The following is a 19382-nucleotide window of genomic DNA, read 5'->3' on the forward strand; positions in this document are numbered from 1 at the left end:
CATTGTAAGAGAAGAGAATCTTGCAAGATTCGTACGTGAAATTCGCAGCCGGAGCAAGTCGAATCCGACGTTTCTGCAAGATCCGCTTCGTATACAAAATCGTGTATTTAAGATCAGGTCTTAGATCGTGTGTAGAATGAATTCACTTTACTGCGCTGCACATATTGATAATTATAAATGAGAAACATGACATTCCGGATCGTGTTCAGAACGCAGATTCGAGGGAAACCTCACGACGGAAAATTCATGGGGCGTATCACTTTCTTTCCTTTTTTATTTTCCGTTGAGTAGACGCCGGTGTGATCCAGAACAAACGAGATAAGCACGTCCATGACGCATGTAGGAATTGTAAACTGATGGAATTCCACCGGAATACTTTACTCACCGGTAATCATTTTTACTCAAAATTGTCGTTTCTGTGTGTATAATGGGTACGATAACGCAATAAGAGAAGAAATGTAGAAAAAATTTTGTTAGTGAATCTATATTCCTAAAATATTTTCTATTATACATGATAGGAAATAATACATGTGTATACAACGAAAGATCGGATATATGTACTTGGGTCATTTATGTACTTAGATTACTTAGAAAATACCTAGAACTAAAAAAATCAATATATCAGATAAGAAACTTTCAAGAAACAAACCTATTTTTTAGCTTTATAAATATAAATCGCTGAGAAATGAAGAAACAGCAATAAAAATAATTGACAAGAGTAACGATAAAAGCAGTTAAAATTTATATTACAAGAAAAAGAATTTAAACTTTGTGAACTGAAAATATGTCATTCGTGTTTGTCGAGTTTTATAAAAATACTAAACTAGAAGAATATATCTATTATCGCAAGATTAATTTGATGAGATTAATTCGATAAGATGTCTAATATCAAGTTTTGATTTAACATCATATCCTTCATCGACGTGCAGTTAACTGCACATATAAAACTTGTTAGAAGCGACTGATGTACAGTAAATTGTACACGTGAATGATTGATGGCCATCTTCTGAATATTCCGCGTTAGATTTTGTATTGAATATGCAAACACGCGATAAAAAACTATGAAAGGATCTTTGAGCGTTGCCTCTTAATTTCATCGATTATTCTTGGTATTCTTCTTGGTACGTTCAATAACTTCTTTTTTCATTTGCATTGGGATCATACAGTAAGGTAGACAGAATTATTTCTGTCTTTTCTTTTGCCTACACAGAGTTTCCATATATGATATACGGAACATTTGCGTTTTCAAGACTTTACTCTTGCGTGAACAATTAATCTAAATATATTTTTTTAGCCTCTTCAGATTTCACTTTGCTCCGATTTCCCGTTTTGCAAGCATATTTTTTTCACGACACACTATTACGTACCTACTGTTCGCCGTTGTGATAAAGTGGCCGGTTAATGTAACGCCACGTGATAAAACTTACAGCTTCTACTTTCGAACAAACCGCGTTCGCGCACGCGATACTCGGTGCGCACGTGCGCCTGGATTTACGCACGAATAAATCCTCAAATCGCTCTTGCGTTTAATGCCACGTTTTGCGCGGCTACCGCGTCATTGTCTCGTATACGATACGTCACGTGCGACCAAAGTCTCCCAGGGTCTCTTTTCACGAAGGACAAAAAACCGTGTACTAACGATCCGTCCACGTTATATATTCATAATTTTCTTTTCGTAATATTCCCTTTACAAAGCCTATTGTTTTATTTCTTACTTGCACTTGGATATATATTATTAAATTAAAAACATTTTTATTCTTCACTTGCAATTGAGAGTGATTCAAAGATATAAAAATAAAGAAACAGCCCAGGTTTATTGTGAATCGGAATTTATCCTACGTACTCTGTCATTCACGATGACTCTTGATACGCCTTACTCATTCTTCTTCCGAACAACGCTTGAATTCTCTTTAAGCATAGCTTGCACGATGCTGAACCAAGTCATTATTACCTAATAATAATAGCTCTATTCATAACGTCTCAATTCTATCGGTTAGGATTACTTACGTGTAAGTATAGACCATGAAAGTTCACGATGTGCAAGGTGTCCCTGAAATAGATTGTTAAAGTTTGGAGAGAGAAGCCGCATCATACGAGCCTTGAGAATTAAAATAACATTATTCAATTATATCTCTTTGTACAAATATTTTTTGCCTTTTTTACGGTAGAGTTATTTTTTCTACAGCTCAAACATACTTAGAGAGAGAAATCAAAACAGAGAAACGGTTAATTTATTCTGTTTGCGTATAGTATTGCATAAAAAGTTATTTTTTACACGATAAACGCGGAACGCATAAACTTCAGCTTGACTCATTCTCCAACGGATTTTCACGTGCGCAGTGGAATCGCACAAGTCCTCATTCAGGAGATAGCAGTGCGTCATTTATCAATCTGCGGTTAATCACTTATGTTTACATGCTATTAAACGAGCTCGGAAAATCGTGTTTCCGCAAAAATTATTTCATAGCAGAGATGCAAAATAGCATTTTAACTTGTTTTATCTTCGGATTTTTCTATAACCACTCGCCAGGCTTTATGACGATATCTCTCGCAATTATTCAATTCTTTGTTTGCGCGATATCTCCCGTCAATATAAGAACGATTACGCAGAATGCATTCTCGTTCAAGTTAATTTATCCACCAACAAATATTTACGCGCGCAGGCCACTCATTGAGGTTAACACACCGCGATTTGCATTTTAGATCACACACGAATATGTAAGTTTCTTACTCTCGTGATGTGTGACAGTACTTTAGCGGGTAAATTCGGAACGCACGACAGGAAAAAGCGAGCACGTAACTTGTTCGGTCTCTATTCTCTGCATTAGAAATGCGAAGAAACCTTTGCAAATTCCCAAGGTATCGACGTGCAATTGAGAACCAGTCGTGTAAACTGCAAGTGAAAGTATACGCGAATAATTGCGCGCAGTGATTATGTTCGAAACCGTTCGCGTCACGTAGAAGCGCCATTGTGAAATTTTTTTGCGTCTCGATATGGAATATTACGTTAGTGTTGCACCGCGACGTCGACCAGGGTGGAATGCTAAGTCTCACGTTACCTGATAGCGCTAACGTAAGGAACATTTCTAACTCCTACATATGTATACACATTCCGACACTCTGGACGTGCCGCAACACCATACGACTCGTTAGACTTCGTCAAAAGGCCTTGAGTTCGGTATATTAATATATACGTTAGTACGATTGTTCTTTCTTTGTCTCATATCAACATAATCAAAACGGAAACGAGTCATATCTCTATCCGCAAAATCGTGAGTGTGCGCGGTGGATTTCGCGCGTCAGCGAAGCAAGTTTCACTTGCTTGGTGTAGAAATCATCGTTATTGAAATAGACGCTTGATGTACTTGCAGTTTAAAAGTCGCGGCATATTTATGGTATTATCGCGCGCGAGCACGAGGACTCTTCCATATCGTTTTACATACAAAATTAACTTCCGGATGTTAGGAGAGAGAAAAATACATACACACCCGCGCAGTACCGTCGCAATTAGTATCGTTAAAGAAATTAATAATGCATCTGCCGCTCGCGTTTTCAGACTTTCTATATAATTAGCGCAAAATCTAAGTGGCAGTGAGAGCGGGTGATTTATGACTGAAGATAAGAGCGATCAATCGCAGAATCGACTCGTCTCTCCGCAGCGGAAGGTTTCGCGTTGCGCCGAAGGAATTCGCTTTTCCTGCTTTTACGCGCGAGGACGTATCGGGGGGGGATCTTCTTTCGTTGACTTAACACTCGGGGTCCGTCGATGAAGAAATGAAAAGTGCAAGCGCCGTGGAGTTTCTCACTGCGGACTTTCAGCCGGAAGCAAAAATAAAATGCACATCCTTCCAATGCACGCCTGCACGCCCCATTGCGTCTCTTGTCGAGATTTTCTACTCATCATCGGGAAACGCCCCGGAAACCGCCGCCGTGCGTATAGAAAGTTCGACGCGTTTATCATTGTTTTTATCGCAAACTCGTGTATCATGCACACTGGAGTGAATAGTGAAACCAGAAAGTAAATTTACGCGCTGATTTTGCTAACATTTACCTATTTATGTATTCATATAGAAATCTAAACTCTTGAAACGAAATAAGATATTATGGCCACGTTGTATATACCTTAAGAGTTTAAATCAATATATAAAATTATTTTTTGTTCTCTTCCTTGATGCAAAGAACGGTACTTAATTTTATAGTTCTCACATTTTTCTATCGCATGATTTTAACGCATGTGCAACCGTTCTAATAAGAAAAAAAATAGCTACTAGATAATATCTTTTAAGTATGGGTAAAATTTTTAATTAAATGTTTTCGCTGAGTTGTGGTATAACAGTACTTTTATATTTGAATGAGAGATAAATCTATGAATCCATTGTAATCACGTTTTAATTGGGATATTATAGCACCTTTAACATTAGCAAAAGAATTAAATGGGACGGAGAGAGACTCTCGAGCGAGCCTCTGTGGCTGCATTGTTCTTTACTGCTTGCAACTCGCTGAAGACGTGAGAGAATTTGCGCATAGTGGAGAAGAGAAGCATGTACAGTGCTTCTTCTTCTTCAATAAACGAAAGTTGGTACGATGAAGGTGTTCGTTGGAAGGTCCTGATGTTCGTTTGAAGGTTTCGACCGCGAAGAAAGACCCGCCTGTCTGGCACGAACGTAAGCGTTTATTTTCCGCGATAGTGTGCTATTACAAGAACGGGTACTTGTCGCACATATGACGCGAGAAATCATAATGACTGATTAAAATACTGTTGTCTAAATTTTTTATCCTTCAAAACGTTACAAAATTCTTTTGTTACAAAACACTGATAATATACTTAAAAAATTAATAAATTTAAAAAATTTATTATTATTATATTTTTATATATATTCGTCTAGTTTTATCTTATAATTGATATTTAACACGTCTTTTTGTCATGACAGTCTTTTATAAATATTTAAGACGCATAGATAAAGAATTTTTGTAAAATAATTTCTTTTTGAAGATTTGAGCGATCGAATATTAAGAGTTTTAGATGCTTCCTTCGATCCCTCTTACATATTCTTCGCCTTACACAGTTCGGTTTTACTTTATAATGAAACAATCTTGCAATGCTTTTCTCCTTGTGATGCAATACTCGGCAAGTTGTAACGCGCACCGCTAACGGTAATAGTATTCCGATTTCGCAGCTGTGCGATTAGGCGAGACGGATCATCCATTTCTCGATGATTTCAACATCGATCAACAACTTGAATCAATATTCTCTCTAAGGCGAATTGTCGGACATCATGCGCGAACAACTTCATCAAATTAATAGTTCTCTATGTTAATTGTCCAAGAAGGATGCGTGGCCGTTAGCTGTGAAAGCCAATTTAATAATTACGTAGATCAAATCAGTTTTCAGGTGGCGAAATCTTTGCTTGATCATCGCTCTCTTGTGTTATTTCGCAAGAATATAAAGCATCTTCACGCGATGCGTCTATCACCGCATCAAACTTTCAATTGGGTGTCTTGTGAGCATGTAATGCTTGTACGCTTTCCCCAATTGCAATGTCTCTCTTGAAAACAATCCTCTCAGCTCAACGATTCAGCTTATTAACTTTAAAAAGGTGATTGTAAGTAGTTTTAAAAATATGGGATAAAAATGTAGATTTTTCGATATGGATAACAGGAGCTTGCAATTTCTACTGGATGGTGAGTTCCATTTGTGATGCTGTTTTCTTAAAATTATTAGGAAAATCTTTTTCTAATAAAAATAACGGTAAAAATAGCAGTCATTTCGTATTAAAAATTTAATGAAAAACAATTTTTTATTATATTAATAAATTATTATTATGCGTTATATTTTTTGCGTCAGAGCAGAATTATCTCTTATAAGTTATTCGAATACTTTAGGTTACTGCTTAAATAAAATTTCTCGGCGGCGCCGCGGCGTGACAGGGTTGTTTCACTTTTTTAAGTGTATTATCCAGATGCCAGAAATAAGCTGTGGCGTGAAACGCGAACGCGGACCACGAAGCGATTCCCGTATGTAGGAAAGATCACGGTAGACCCTTGGAGCTCAATTCTAAATTTAGCGTCCCGCCTGTTTTTATTAGATTTTTCAGCCGAACGCTTTTAAGCCACAGCGCGATGCGTTCAAAATGCACCCACACAATGATCTTCCGGTGCAACGCAAGAATAGATAAAGCAGTAACGCATTTGTTTGTTTTCGATTTGTTTGTGTACAATTTTTATTTTATTCCTAACATTAAACTAATCAATTATTCACATCGCGCAAGAGATTTTTCATAATTTTAATTAATAAATAACTATGTAAATTAAAATTATTAAAATTTGTTTCTAATCACGATACGCGAATAATTAGTCGATTGGATATTGGGAATTTAGGAGAAGAAACTCCAGATTGTGTAGCACTTTTGTTTCGAAACGCTCTCTCCCGCTTCTTCTGGGAGTAAAATGCCAGCGTTGCAGCTCAAAGGTCATCCCTATCGAGCGACACCGCTTATAGCTTCACAATAGCAGGAGTATTGTCTTGCGCGATTAATCGAAAAGTTGAGTGAACGTTGGTGCTGCAATACCGAGTTTTCCGCATAAGTAAAGGAACAATCGACACATTTACTCTGCCTGATAGTGCTATAAGGAATACGGATTCGCACATATCACACAACAATAGATCACATGAATAAAAATGAGGGAAATATATCTAAAATAGAAACAAAACCGTATATACGTTCAGATGTAAAAACAGGAAGCAAACACATTTCCTGGGTATTCCGCGTGAACAATTCTATACTTTTGTAATTCCTTTGTAAATATGCAGCCCTGTTTTTATCGTGAGATGTATCGCCAACCCGATAATATAAAATTATGCAACCAATTCGACGATAAAATAAATCATTATTAAATTATTAATTTATTTATTAATCTAATTAATTAATTTCATATGTGATTGATGCAATTACTTATTAATTTTATAAATTAATTTGTGATAATTAATATATGCAGCAAAGTATTATACTTTCCTTCAAATATAGCTATGATGAAACACCGTTCGTTATTTCATGGTGCGTTTAACAACAGAGTATGCATTTCGAAGAAAAAATGATCGGAATCGAGAAATAACCAACATTAAGCGTTGAATTGAAATACTACGATGTCATTTCTCTCGCGGGCATCGAATGAATACTTTCTATGCGCGATGATTGCCCAGAGACGATTATACACCCAACAGTACTAGCAATAAAGCGCAAAGAAACAGTAAACGTTAAGTAAATCATGAAAAGACAAAGAGGAGATAACGAAAAGGGTAAAGAAAAGAAAAGAAAATTGTTCCAGGAGAGTGAAGAGTACTGAAGAGGTAGCCTAACGGGATGGCGTGTGTCGAAAGCAATTATATTTCGCTTTCTCGGGAAGAAGCCTCGTGGTCGTAATTCAACTCAAGAGCAAACTGTGCGTGGGTTTTATCATACATCCAAGCATTCGATGCTAAATTACTTAATTTGATAAACGATTGGAGAGCCAAAGAGAAGGAGACAACGCCGTGTAAAAGGAACCCCGCGAGAAAATGCTCGCAAAGGGAGACTCGTGGGAAAGCGAGTGAAAGCAGTTTTTCACCGCAGCCTCAACGTATACCCTTGTCAATTGAGCGGTGCTGTTGGAGATAACGAGCGCACGAGTACACGACGAATAAATAATCGTCCGCAGCATTATTTCCCAAATAGAAGCGTCAGTTAGCCGGAAGCACCAACGGTGTAGCACCAGTTTCCATAAAATATGTGATAGCTGCAGAGAAATAAAACGAGAATGCCTCCCGCGGAAAATCTTCATTACGATCGACAAATGCTTTCTTCTCGCCTTATAGTTAGAAGTCGAGAGACACAAGAGTTACTTCTAGGTGTTTATTTGTTCTCCAAAATCCCGTCCGTTTTCTGTTACGGAATTAAGATGTGGCCGCATTTGTTTGTTATGAAACCCGCGTTTATTCGCGAGCCACTTTTTCTGCCCCACATAGAGGAACTTCGCGGCCGTGGCGAAATTGAGAAACGCTGCTCTATACGGGCGAGCTAATAACGCGTGAATGCACGAAGGCGTGAATGCGCTTCCACGTTCCACGCTCTCCACACGTGTGTCGGTGTCAATGCCGCGTACACGAAAGTGGGACCTTGTCGCGGAGACCGCGAGAAATGCGCCCCGCAAGACTTTCACTTATTACGATGCCGAATAGAAGCGGATTAGCCAGCACCGTGTCTAATTAATACACGAGGGAACCGGCTTAATAAACGCGCGCCGAAAATAATCACGTTACCGAACTGTATAGCGTGTTTGGAAGATTCATTCACCTTGCCGGCGATATCGGAGTTGAATCTTTCACGCCCGAAGAGATTTTAGCGAACAAACGGTATTTTTTTAAATTATTTTTATTAGGCGTTTAAGTAAATATGAAGATGTAATATCTGGAGGTATACTTTCAACGGAAGATGTTTCATGACTTTATGCCGAAACGAATATTCCCGACGCTCGCGACGCAGCTTGGGATTCTCTCGTTTGCGTTTCTTCAACATCCAATGCCAAACGCTCTGGCACGTAGCGGAACTTTGCCCCGTACACGTACTTACTCCGGGCTGCGGTCTCCGATTGCGGATTTCTTCCAGAATGTCACGTGCGTCGGCTCGCAGCATGTTTGACAAATACGAGTCCACGTTCGCAAGTGCGCGTATTCTTCCTCGTCCCACGCGACCGCGCTGCGCAATTTTATAATTTACTGGCGCATCTACCTGCTGCATCGTCATTCGTATCAAATTACGATAATACGATAACGAATAGTCTGCAAAGTTTGTAAGAAACTTGGGCTCGACACTATCAATTCTGTCTCTTGAATTACGTAGTTGTCTTATTCTACAAATTCTACTATCATGTTGCGAGGATAATATTACGAGTAAAAATAACAATTACGATTATTACAAATTGCAGTTTCTTTCTATAAATATCTATAAATATAATGTCATGTTGGCAAAAATTTTTATAGATTAAAAAAAATTTATATTTTATACGTTAAAATTAAATTTATTAATTTTATTTTTGACTTTATGTGCTACTGACAATTTTCTAAATTGTCGAAATAAATTTTTACATGTAAGTTTAAATTCTAAATTAGATCTTCAATACTGTCAAATCTCATTAAAGCTTAAAATAACTCAATTAAAAAGCGACCAATTTTAGAAAGCATTTACTGTTTGACATGTCGTTTGAAGTAATTTTTAAAATAGAACTTTCTTATGTGCAACATGTAAAGTATTTCTGTGAAATGCTAAAATACACCTAGAAACTGTCTAATAGCCTAATCCATTGCGTGTCTTTTTTGCTTTCACGCACTTAGATTTGAAACGGCTGGGAGAGCAAGTTCTTTACGATGCGCGACATCCTTTTGACGGTTCATTGTCCCCCGTGACCGATATCAAAGTTCCGATATCGCTTGCGATTTCGTACCGTAGACAGCGCGATCGGAACGTTCGTGGTAAATGAACGAGAGAAAGAGGCATTGACCTCTTTGGCAGCTCGCGCTCGCACACACGCGTGTGTGTAAACACGCATGCATGTGCCGCGAGCGCGTGGTACGCGCGCGGCGGTCTCGCCTTCCGACGCCAAATTCCGGATAGAAAGCCGCGCGCAGATCGTTGTCGAAATATTCGAGAAAAGCGAATAAGAATTATTAGGTACAACTATAGTTTGCTTCTTCAGACGAAAATCTCCCGAGACAGGACAATGGAAAGATGTATAAAATTTTTACTGGATTTTCTAAAATACTCGGTGTAACGTTCCGTTTCGATGATCCTCGTTGAGTGGGTAATTATGAATTTTATGCGGATTAATTGAATTGAGACTCGACAGTGTGATGTCGCGACGTTTGTCACCATGTTAGCGTTACGCGTATCACAATGCAAGTCACTGTGAAAACTGTCCATTACGTTATCACAATGTAACATTGCACACCTCGCAATGTGTTTTTCTCGTGAAAATTCATTGAAATTTTAGTTCTGTATTTTATCACGATAGCATTCCCTGGAAAAACGACACGATATTTCCTGCAAAGATATCGCTTATGGGTGTGCCATATTACGATAAAAATACGGTCATGATGTAACGTAGGCACACATCTATGTCGAGCTGCTATTGACAGCAAATACCGCGATGTGTTAGCGCAATAAAGAAATGATTAATATTGTCTTTAGTAATGTCTGTGGAAAGTTGAAGAATGCTAAGAGGAATTTCTCTGAATGTAAATGTACTTTCAGTCCGAAAGTGTATGGTATTGTGTGCTGACTCTTCAGAAATTCAAATAGAAGTATGCAATTAATATTTCTTACTGATATCCTTCGAATTGTGTTGTTACACGTGGAATTGAAAACTTTGATAAAAAAAAGCATCAGAAAAATACAGCCTGAAATGATTTACCATGTATGTTGCTCTGTATTCTGTGGTAATTAATAAGTGATATCCAATTGAATTATACTCTACGCAATTAAATGAAATACTTATTTGGTTTACATATGACACTTAGAGATTATCATTTTTACATTATTGCGATTGTGACATTGACAAAATAGTCGCTTCGTAAATTCGTCTTTATTCGGTTTCCTCCCGACGCGCGTGCACGCCTACTTAGATCTTTGATATTCGTTCTTCAGAAACGCTTTATATTCGTATTGTCATCTTCCATCCATTCACACCTACGCGAGTCGCGCCTTCTCTGCGAGAATAATGCGATTTAAAAATTATTATTTTTCAGAGATGAATACACACGAGATGAAGTCACAAAGAATTATTCATCAGAACATGACAAATTGGGATACAACATTGCAATTTTTAACTTTATCTTTTTAATATCGAAACGTATAATTAAGAATAATTCTATACAACTCTCGTGGTAGCGAGAGAATCAAGGGTACCAAAAATAACTACGAATTGACGTTGTATCGCAAGGGGGACTCGTTCTTGCCTGGGGACTCTGATATTCCTGAGAAACATTAACGACGTCCAGCTTCTTACGGCGTGTTAAAACGATGGTAACCTTTTCCGCTGAAACTTTCAAGGCTTCAAGCGAAGGCGCATATTCTGCTGATTGCTTGTACATATATGCTCTTTCGCGACATTTTGATCGTAGCCACTTCAGATTCATTTTCACGACGGTCTCGAACGACGCTTCCACAGCATAAAATGTCGCGTTGAAGAAATATCTTGAAAATTTGGGGAGTTTAAAGATAAATAAATAATTGATTGATCTGATGTGAGCAAATTGAAGTAAAGCAATTGGTTTACATCAAATTTCTTTCTTCATCATGGAAACAAAAGCGTTATTGAAAGATGTTACGTTTCTCGTGGCTTTTATATGTATTATTATAATCTAATAAGTGACAGAGATTTACAAATACCATAATTTTTTGCATGTGAAGTGTGAAACATCTTTCTTCATAGAAAGAACGGGATTATTTTCGAAACAGTCGACTTGACCGATCCACTAATCGTAAAGAGATGTGTGTACCAGAACGAGATTTCTACGGTACCTTTTAAGGAAGAAAATCTACCTGGCAGTCCTTGTGCCACTTTGCGGTCGTATCAGTCGATTCGTCGGCAATAACACACTGCTCGGTCACGCACAATTCATTTCCATCAACTACCGTTTGGATAATTCCTGAAGCATCCGTTTTACTTGATATCTCGCTATAATACGCGTATCGGATTGCGTCTCATTCATATCGAACTTCTTCATTTGCAACCAAGAAAGTTCATTACTTCTTGAATAAGACGCGGAACTAAAGAACACTTGTTGCGGAGCAGCGTATATAGAAATTGTCAAGCCATTCGCCACTTCGAGCAGTATGCAACTTCGTAATTTCTATCGCGAAGACTCACCGGACATCAGAGGTTCATCGCTCCCGGAAGCACTATAGTTCTCGCGCGGCGCGACAGGTACGTGATGTGCAGGTATATATAGGAATTGCAAGTTTAGAAATAAACGTTGCGCTAATTAATTTGCGAGACTGTTCGTTTCAAGGGATCAGAAATTACCTTATTAGTCTGTTTGAACGGTAATTAAATGCAGTCGCGAGGAAAAAGAGAAAGTCTTCAGTGCATCGGTCTTGCGTGCATCGGTCGTAATAAGGCTTGGCATTAATTATGTCATGGATCGCATCGTTTCGCGGAATGAAAATCTAATATAAGAAACTTCGGATTATAGAGAGAGAGACAGAGAGAGAGAGAGAGAGAGAGAGGACGGGAGAGGAGAAGGAGAGAAGAAAACTGAATCAAAAGAGATAAGGAGTCAATAATAGATACCACCTCAATTCACCTTAATAGATAAAATTATATACTTTTGATATCTTATCATTCTGGGGATAGGATCAGAAATAGGCAAATAGATTGGTACTTTTTCCCACGTTCAAGCGAGAGAGGAAAGGATGACGCACGTCGACCTAAAACGCATATGGAAATCGAAATACTCCGGCCGGGATAAAAATTGCGCGATGCTTTCCAGGCAGAAAGAAAAAAGAAAGTGCGCGCCATTCGATGATCCTAGAAATCGTGATGCGATACACACACGCGTCCGATTTCTTTCAAGAAACTAAGAAAACGTAGGTCCACTTGACCGAGATCGGTTGATCGAGGAACGAACGCATCTCTGATGATCGAAAAAAGAAATAATTGATATATAAACGATATCACGTGAATTAAGTGTTATTTTGAAGAGGTCACGCATATACAACATACTCTTTCGACGCATTCTTTTTTTTCGAAGACAACATATGGCATTTCTGCGCCATTCGGTGCCTCACCCGCGTGTGTATTTTGTCGTTTCTCCCCGTTTCTCAATTATTATGAAAGAATAACTGGCTACACTTTATATACTTTTTTTTTGTTACGACACGATTGCACTTTACCTATCTCTCGTTATGTAAAACGCTTGATGTTAATAAGTTTTTTTTTCTTAACTAGATATTCACAGATAAGATGTAAAAATGCAATTTTTCATATATACAACGTAATAATTTTCATGCAGCATATTGAAGTACCGGGATTTTAAATTTCCTGACACGGTAAGGTTCGCCCCACCATTAGTCTCTATGGCTGAACGTAATAATGTGCGGATACAAAGAGAAAGGGAGGAAAAGAGCACGCGCGGCTATGCTAGAAACGGTATCGCGGTAGTCGCGGGTCTAGTTTTTTTTTTTTCCAACGGACTCCTGTGACGTAGGTTGTCTCGAGTGGGACTTGGACGATCTCGACGAACTTGTCACGTGTGTCGTAGGCTCTTAACAACGCTTCCGGATGACTGTAAGGAGCAAGACGATTATGGGAATCTACGTGAGCCCGCGAAACACACATACTTAATGTGTCTTTTTTTCTTTCTCCGTGTACGTGGAATATCGGGGACACTATCCGCTCAGCTCTTCTCTCTGCTCGCCTTCTACGAGCAATGGGAAATCTGGCACGCATCACACGAACGCGCTAATCCGACATAGCTCCGAGCACCTCGTCCAAGAACCGTCCATTAAAAAACCGGACTTTTTATTCGCGAACTTAAAAATTCGCAAAATATATTTATTTAATTCGACGAACATGATATTTCGCTAATTTTTATGTCTGTTACTGCGGTGTTAAATTGATATTTTATAATATACGGCAATGCAAGTGAATAATCGTAAATTAATAGAAATTTTAATTTTTTTTAGATCGATTTTTTCATACATTTTATTCCTTTACAAATTGAAATATTCTTACTAGGTTGATACTTAAGATCAAACGAAATTTTTGATACTAATTCTCGTACGTTTGAAATATGCAACCACTGCATAAATTACATGATAATAACAGATCTATGCAAGACACTTAATAAATGTAAAATGACATACTATCATACATCTCTTAAATGCTTTTAATCATTGTAACGCATAATTATATGCTAAATGATGTAAAAAAAACATAATATGTCTACAAATTAAAAATACACGCAGCGACAAATCTTTAGGATGATCGATGACTTGAAAGTTACCTGTGTGTAAATGATACAAGTTAGGTGTCCTCTTTTTTTCACGCCTCCGAGTGAAACAAGAAATATCATAAACTCTATGATCTATGTTTGGTGAGACTAGAAATGATTAATTATCGAAAATCATAAAAATATATATGTAAAATACCAAATCCAAATATGGACCACCTTCGGAAATATATTGTTGACCCTCATTTTACTGAATAAAATTAAAAAAGATAATATATGTAGGCAGATTTTAATATTCGCGTAATCGAAAAAATAACTGTGACATAATAAGCCAGACTATATGAACTAATTATAAGAGTCATATAGTCATTCATTTAGGAGGTAGAATTTTCTAAAAAGGCGCGAGTAGGCGACACATGGAAATGCATATTGGAAATTGAGCCATGTTCGGGCTAGATATCTTCTTGCTAGAAAGACACTTTGCGATTTATGGAGCTTTACCTTATCTTATCGCGATCGGTATAAATCCTGCTTTCGGGGAAGAACGAAAAGCGCTAAGCAAGCGTTACGAATATAGAATTTATCGTTTATTATATATATGATCGTAGTGAAACGACGCCGCCGGTGGTTGAGGCGTGGAGCGAAGTGGCGATGAGCGGGATCGCAAGGTTACGCGAGGGAAAGTCCACCTCGCGCATCACCCACACAATGTCGTTTTGCGCATTCCGATTCTCAAAGTGAAAGACCGAAGCCCCGACATTAAAAACGTCATACATATGGATAAACCGTGCTCATATAAGCGCCGCGCGGATGCAATGATTGCGCACTCGCGCGGCCTCATCCAGCCCACATCTACACGCACGGTATACGCACCGCAACTGCGAAAACGCGTGGAAAGCCGGTCTCGGTGCCGCCGCGAGAAACCTGCGCGTTCTCCAGAATAACCAAGTCGGAAAGAAAGGCTAAGAAATTCAATAGCGAATTTAGAGCGTCAGGGGGTTTTACGCGCGGACAAAGTACGCAAATGGTTATAAATAGGAATTAAGAACAAAATAAAAATGTTACAACAACATTTTTATAATAAAAACGAAAACAGGATAATTTTTTTTTTAATGTAAAATTGAGACTGATATAATTATGTTTTAGCTAATAACGCACGGAAGAGGGAGCATTTTCTGCATTATAATTTCATACGTATAATTCTAATGACATAGAAACATAATACTAGAGCATATGAAATTACATGCGAGCTATATACCGTACGTAATACGTATGTCATAACTAATAAATATCTAAAGATAAATATTGCGTTCACTCCCTCATAATTTTATGTTAAATCTATTTTATCGCAGAACAATGAAATTTTTCTAGCAAAATTTCTTTTAACATAAGAGCGTTTTATGCTGATGAAAATGCCTTTTAATTAACGTAATAGAATGATATCGGCTGTAATGCGAAGAAATATACACATTATTACGTAGCGTGAAATAGCTGACCTGACTTCGGTTTCGGAATGCCGCGGTAAAGGGTATACCTACCTCTCGTGCCCTGATCGAATCTGGGAGCAAAAGGGGATCGAATACACACGGACGCAGTCCCCAGTCTAGCTGTGGAGGAGGTGTGGTTACGATCGGAGCCGGTCGACCTCGTTTAGGACCGGTAAGAGCATAATACGAATACTCCGCGCGCGGTGTCGCGCCGTCTCGGCAAAAAGGAGCGAGCGTAAAATCGATTCTGCAACCGTTCTGCTCGTGTATACCGCAAACACGACAGAAGTACGACATTTTTGTTTTGTTTTGTCACTTCTTTACCGGAGTAATATACTTCGGTTCGAGGGAGTGGACGCGGATATTCCCGTTTCGCGTCTGAGGCAAGCATTCGTTGTCACAGAGCGCTAACTTACGTTGAGAAATTCCTCACTTCTCTCCGACAAGGGACTTTTTTGACGGAAGAATGAGAATGCTGGACTACATGGTGGCTACGCCGCGCCCTTGAAATTCGAAAGCACGAGGCCAGCTGGTTAAGTTAAAAGCTAACCAGAGATAAACGTAGCGCTCCGGAATTGGTATTTTAAACAAAGGAGAAACGGGAAATATGTTTTACTTTACGAGAACGTGTGGAGTGTTACTTAAAGCATAAAATCACACCGCCGTCCTTTTGCACGACGGTTCTATATTTACTTTGCCTCTTATAAACATTCTGCATATGAGTTAAGTACTTTACGATTTGTAACGTTACAATGAAGTTTTCACGCCACGTTCAGATAATCTTTAGGAAAGTGTTTCTTTTTTCTTGCAAGGAGACCTCATTACCGTATGTATTGAAAACCAGATTTTAGTATTTTGAAATGCAAAGTGCCTCGGGAGGGTGTACATTCGAGAATAGAATGGTTCCGGATCATAAACCGGAAACCGGTTTAAGTTCGGCTCGGGTACGAACTCCGTCACCTATGGCGTTAACAAACGCGCGTTTACACACCACGAAAAACTAGAATACGAATCCGAAATAGCATACAAATCCCTCCCGTCTTTGTGGCGCGATATTTATTTATTTGCATGGCGGGAGAGGGAAACTCACGACGCGGACGCGACACCGAAACGCGACGCTATTCGTTGCAGACATCCTGTTCTCCATTTAGCTACGCCAGGAAGTGTACAATGCGAGCGTCTCTTCTCATTTTTCACGCGATTATGTGAAACGCGTACACGTTCACGTCTCTCGCTCGAAGCTAAGACGACCTAAGTGAAATACTCGGGCAGATGAAGAAGTCTCGGCTGCGAGCTGAGTATAAAAAAAAGAAAAAAAATGTAGACTAGCGGCATCGAAATTGCTCAAATGCATCTAATTCGATAAACGTAACCGTGCTAAAGTGCATGGCGACGTGCATTGTCATTGATGGCACAATTGTCACCATTTAGTATCTCTTACGCTATAGTTACATTATAAGTTACTTTTAGTAACTACTGACAACAAGATTGAAGTAGTATTTTGTGTCACAATTTATTGAAAATGGTTTTCAGATAATCCACGATAATTTTGGGATAACACCGTAACCTCTAGTCATAATCATGGTTTTGTAGTTTTATCATGCTATAGAACGTGTCGAAATTGTCACCCCGTTTATAAAGAATTGCACGATAATAAAAAATGCATATTGCACAATTGTAATATCATTTTATTCGGGATGGCAGCGAGTGCCTATAAAATGCAGATTATCTGAAGCTGCCCATAAATCACGAACACCAGAGAATGAATTCAACACGATCGTCTCTATCCGTTGCAGGCGGCACGCTAATAGCGTAAAAAAACGATCGTTAATCATGCGACAACGGTTTCCAACGCAAGGTTTACTGTTAGACGGGGATTACTTGGTTCGGCATGGCGCATGCAGCTCAAGTGTTCTTACAGCTGCAGCGTATTCGCTTAGAAGTTTCGTAAATTGCGCTGCGCAAAGTGAAAATTGAATTACATTTTTGTGAATGTGTTATAAGTCTTTCCCATAATGTATAATTAACTTTAGTAATTTTGATAGAAACTGCCTCGTGTTCCAAAAGTGATTCAGTCTTAAAAGGAGAGAGTATTTTAAAAAGTATATATATGATAAAAATGTAAATTGTGTAAGATGAAAAGAATAATAGGACGCGTTGCCACTTTATGAGTGGAAAGTGAGCATTATGAACTACATTAAATCGTGATAATTTCACGCTCAATTACGATCCTGCTATCTCTAATTTAAATTTACGATAGCTCTTTTTAAAAAGCTCTTATTATTTATATCTGAATCAATTAAATTTGCCATATTGCCTAATAGAGAAATACAGATTCGTTTCTTGCAAATATTTCGTACAAAAGACCTGAAACACGATAATCATCACCAATTGAGATGGTCTGCTGCCGAGCGACGATGTCTCATATGAAATGATGTAATCCGCGCTCTTAATGCGCGTCGAATGACTAGTACCAGCTACTTATTACCTCGCTCTTGACCCATTAAGCCTTTTGCCTCTCGAGTGCTCCCGGACGACGTACCCTGCGATCTCGAACGAACGGTCCACCCCCCTCTCCTCTGTTCCAGGTAATTCCTCGTCCGTGCCCCCGTCGAAAATTCCCAGACGTCTTACGGTTGTTAGGGGCGAGTTTAATGCCCGCAATCAAGCGGCAGGCTAACAGTAATTATTGCAGTACGACGGAAAGAATGCGAGTCGCGCCATAGCGGAATCCGCGCACGGATCTCTCACTCCTGTGACCGCGGAAGTCCTTGTTGTTACTCTCTCTCTCTCTCCCGTTCTTTAGCGCTGGCATTTCTAGTGCGTGCCCGGCTTGTGTGTCCGTGCGAAGACACGTATATCTAACCCGAGGCTGATAATCTCGCTCGTTTCTCCTACACGTGTTGGCATTATCGTCGTTACCGTGGGAAATAACGTGAGACACAAACGTCGACAATTATTTATTTATTTCGCGACACACTAAGCACTTTTCTTCGCACGGGATGATTCACAGGGTCTCTGCTTCGCCGTACGCGTTATTACTACGTTGTCATTTCCTCGCAAAGGTAGACTAAGCAAATAGTAGATATCGCTTTTATTCGTCACTTTCAACCACTCATCGATCGAGTACTTGGATTATTCATTGACGGTTAATCATTATTCGTGGTAAAAGTGTGGCTTCTACGAATATTGGATATTTTCAAAGAAATCTGAACTTCTCGCAGATCAATATATTGATGAATTCTTAATTTAAAGTTTAATAAGTGACACTTATTTTTATACTTTCAGTCAGTTTCTTTTTTCTCGTAATCTTGAGATTACTCTGAAGCTATTTTTTGTGAACTATAATTAAATTTCTCTCTAGACAATTTGAAACAGATAATTACATTCTAGAGACTTTATACCGCAAATAATAAAGCCTCGAGTACTTTCTGCCTTCCCGACAGCACTGCAGGGTTAAAGCCTTCGAGTGTTGCAATATGTAAAATTCATTGGCATTGAACCTCGCCTTGCTCTTCGTCCGCCCATGCCTTGGCGCGCCACGCCACGCGTCATCTCAATGGAATGAGAAGTCCCGACGAGGTCTGGCTCTGTAACTGAAGAAGAAAGGAACTTTGTAGCGACCCAGACGATTCTGTGTAAAAACATAAGGGGATTATCCCTTTTCTGGACTATGTTGCTATATAGACACGGGATTAATTTAAAATAATCTCCAAGTAGTAACCAGTTAACCACACGACGATTACTGTGTACAGCTGTGCGGTAACCGTTAATTTATTAATAATTGCAAAGTGGTATTATCATAAATCTACAGTTACTCGGAATCGTCAAATAAAAGATTTGCGCATTCTGAGTTAACGCGATTTGCCGGTTTAGAAAAATGAGAGAGAGAGAGAGAGAGAGAGAGAGAG

At 38.8% G+C, this 19382-nt stretch overlaps 1 protein-coding gene across 3 annotated transcripts in view; it reads left to right on the forward strand.

Moving 5' to 3' along the window:
• Positions 1 to 19382, forward strand: part of LOC139813829 (uncharacterized) — a 30406-nt gene that overhangs the window by 330 nt on the left and 10694 nt on the right. The window lies entirely within an intron of this gene.

Source organism: Temnothorax longispinosus, chromosome 5 (assembly GCF_030848805.1).
Source record: "Temnothorax longispinosus isolate EJ_2023e chromosome 5, Tlon_JGU_v1, whole genome shotgun sequence".
Taxonomy (NCBI): Eukaryota; Metazoa; Arthropoda; class Insecta; order Hymenoptera; family Formicidae; genus Temnothorax; species Temnothorax longispinosus.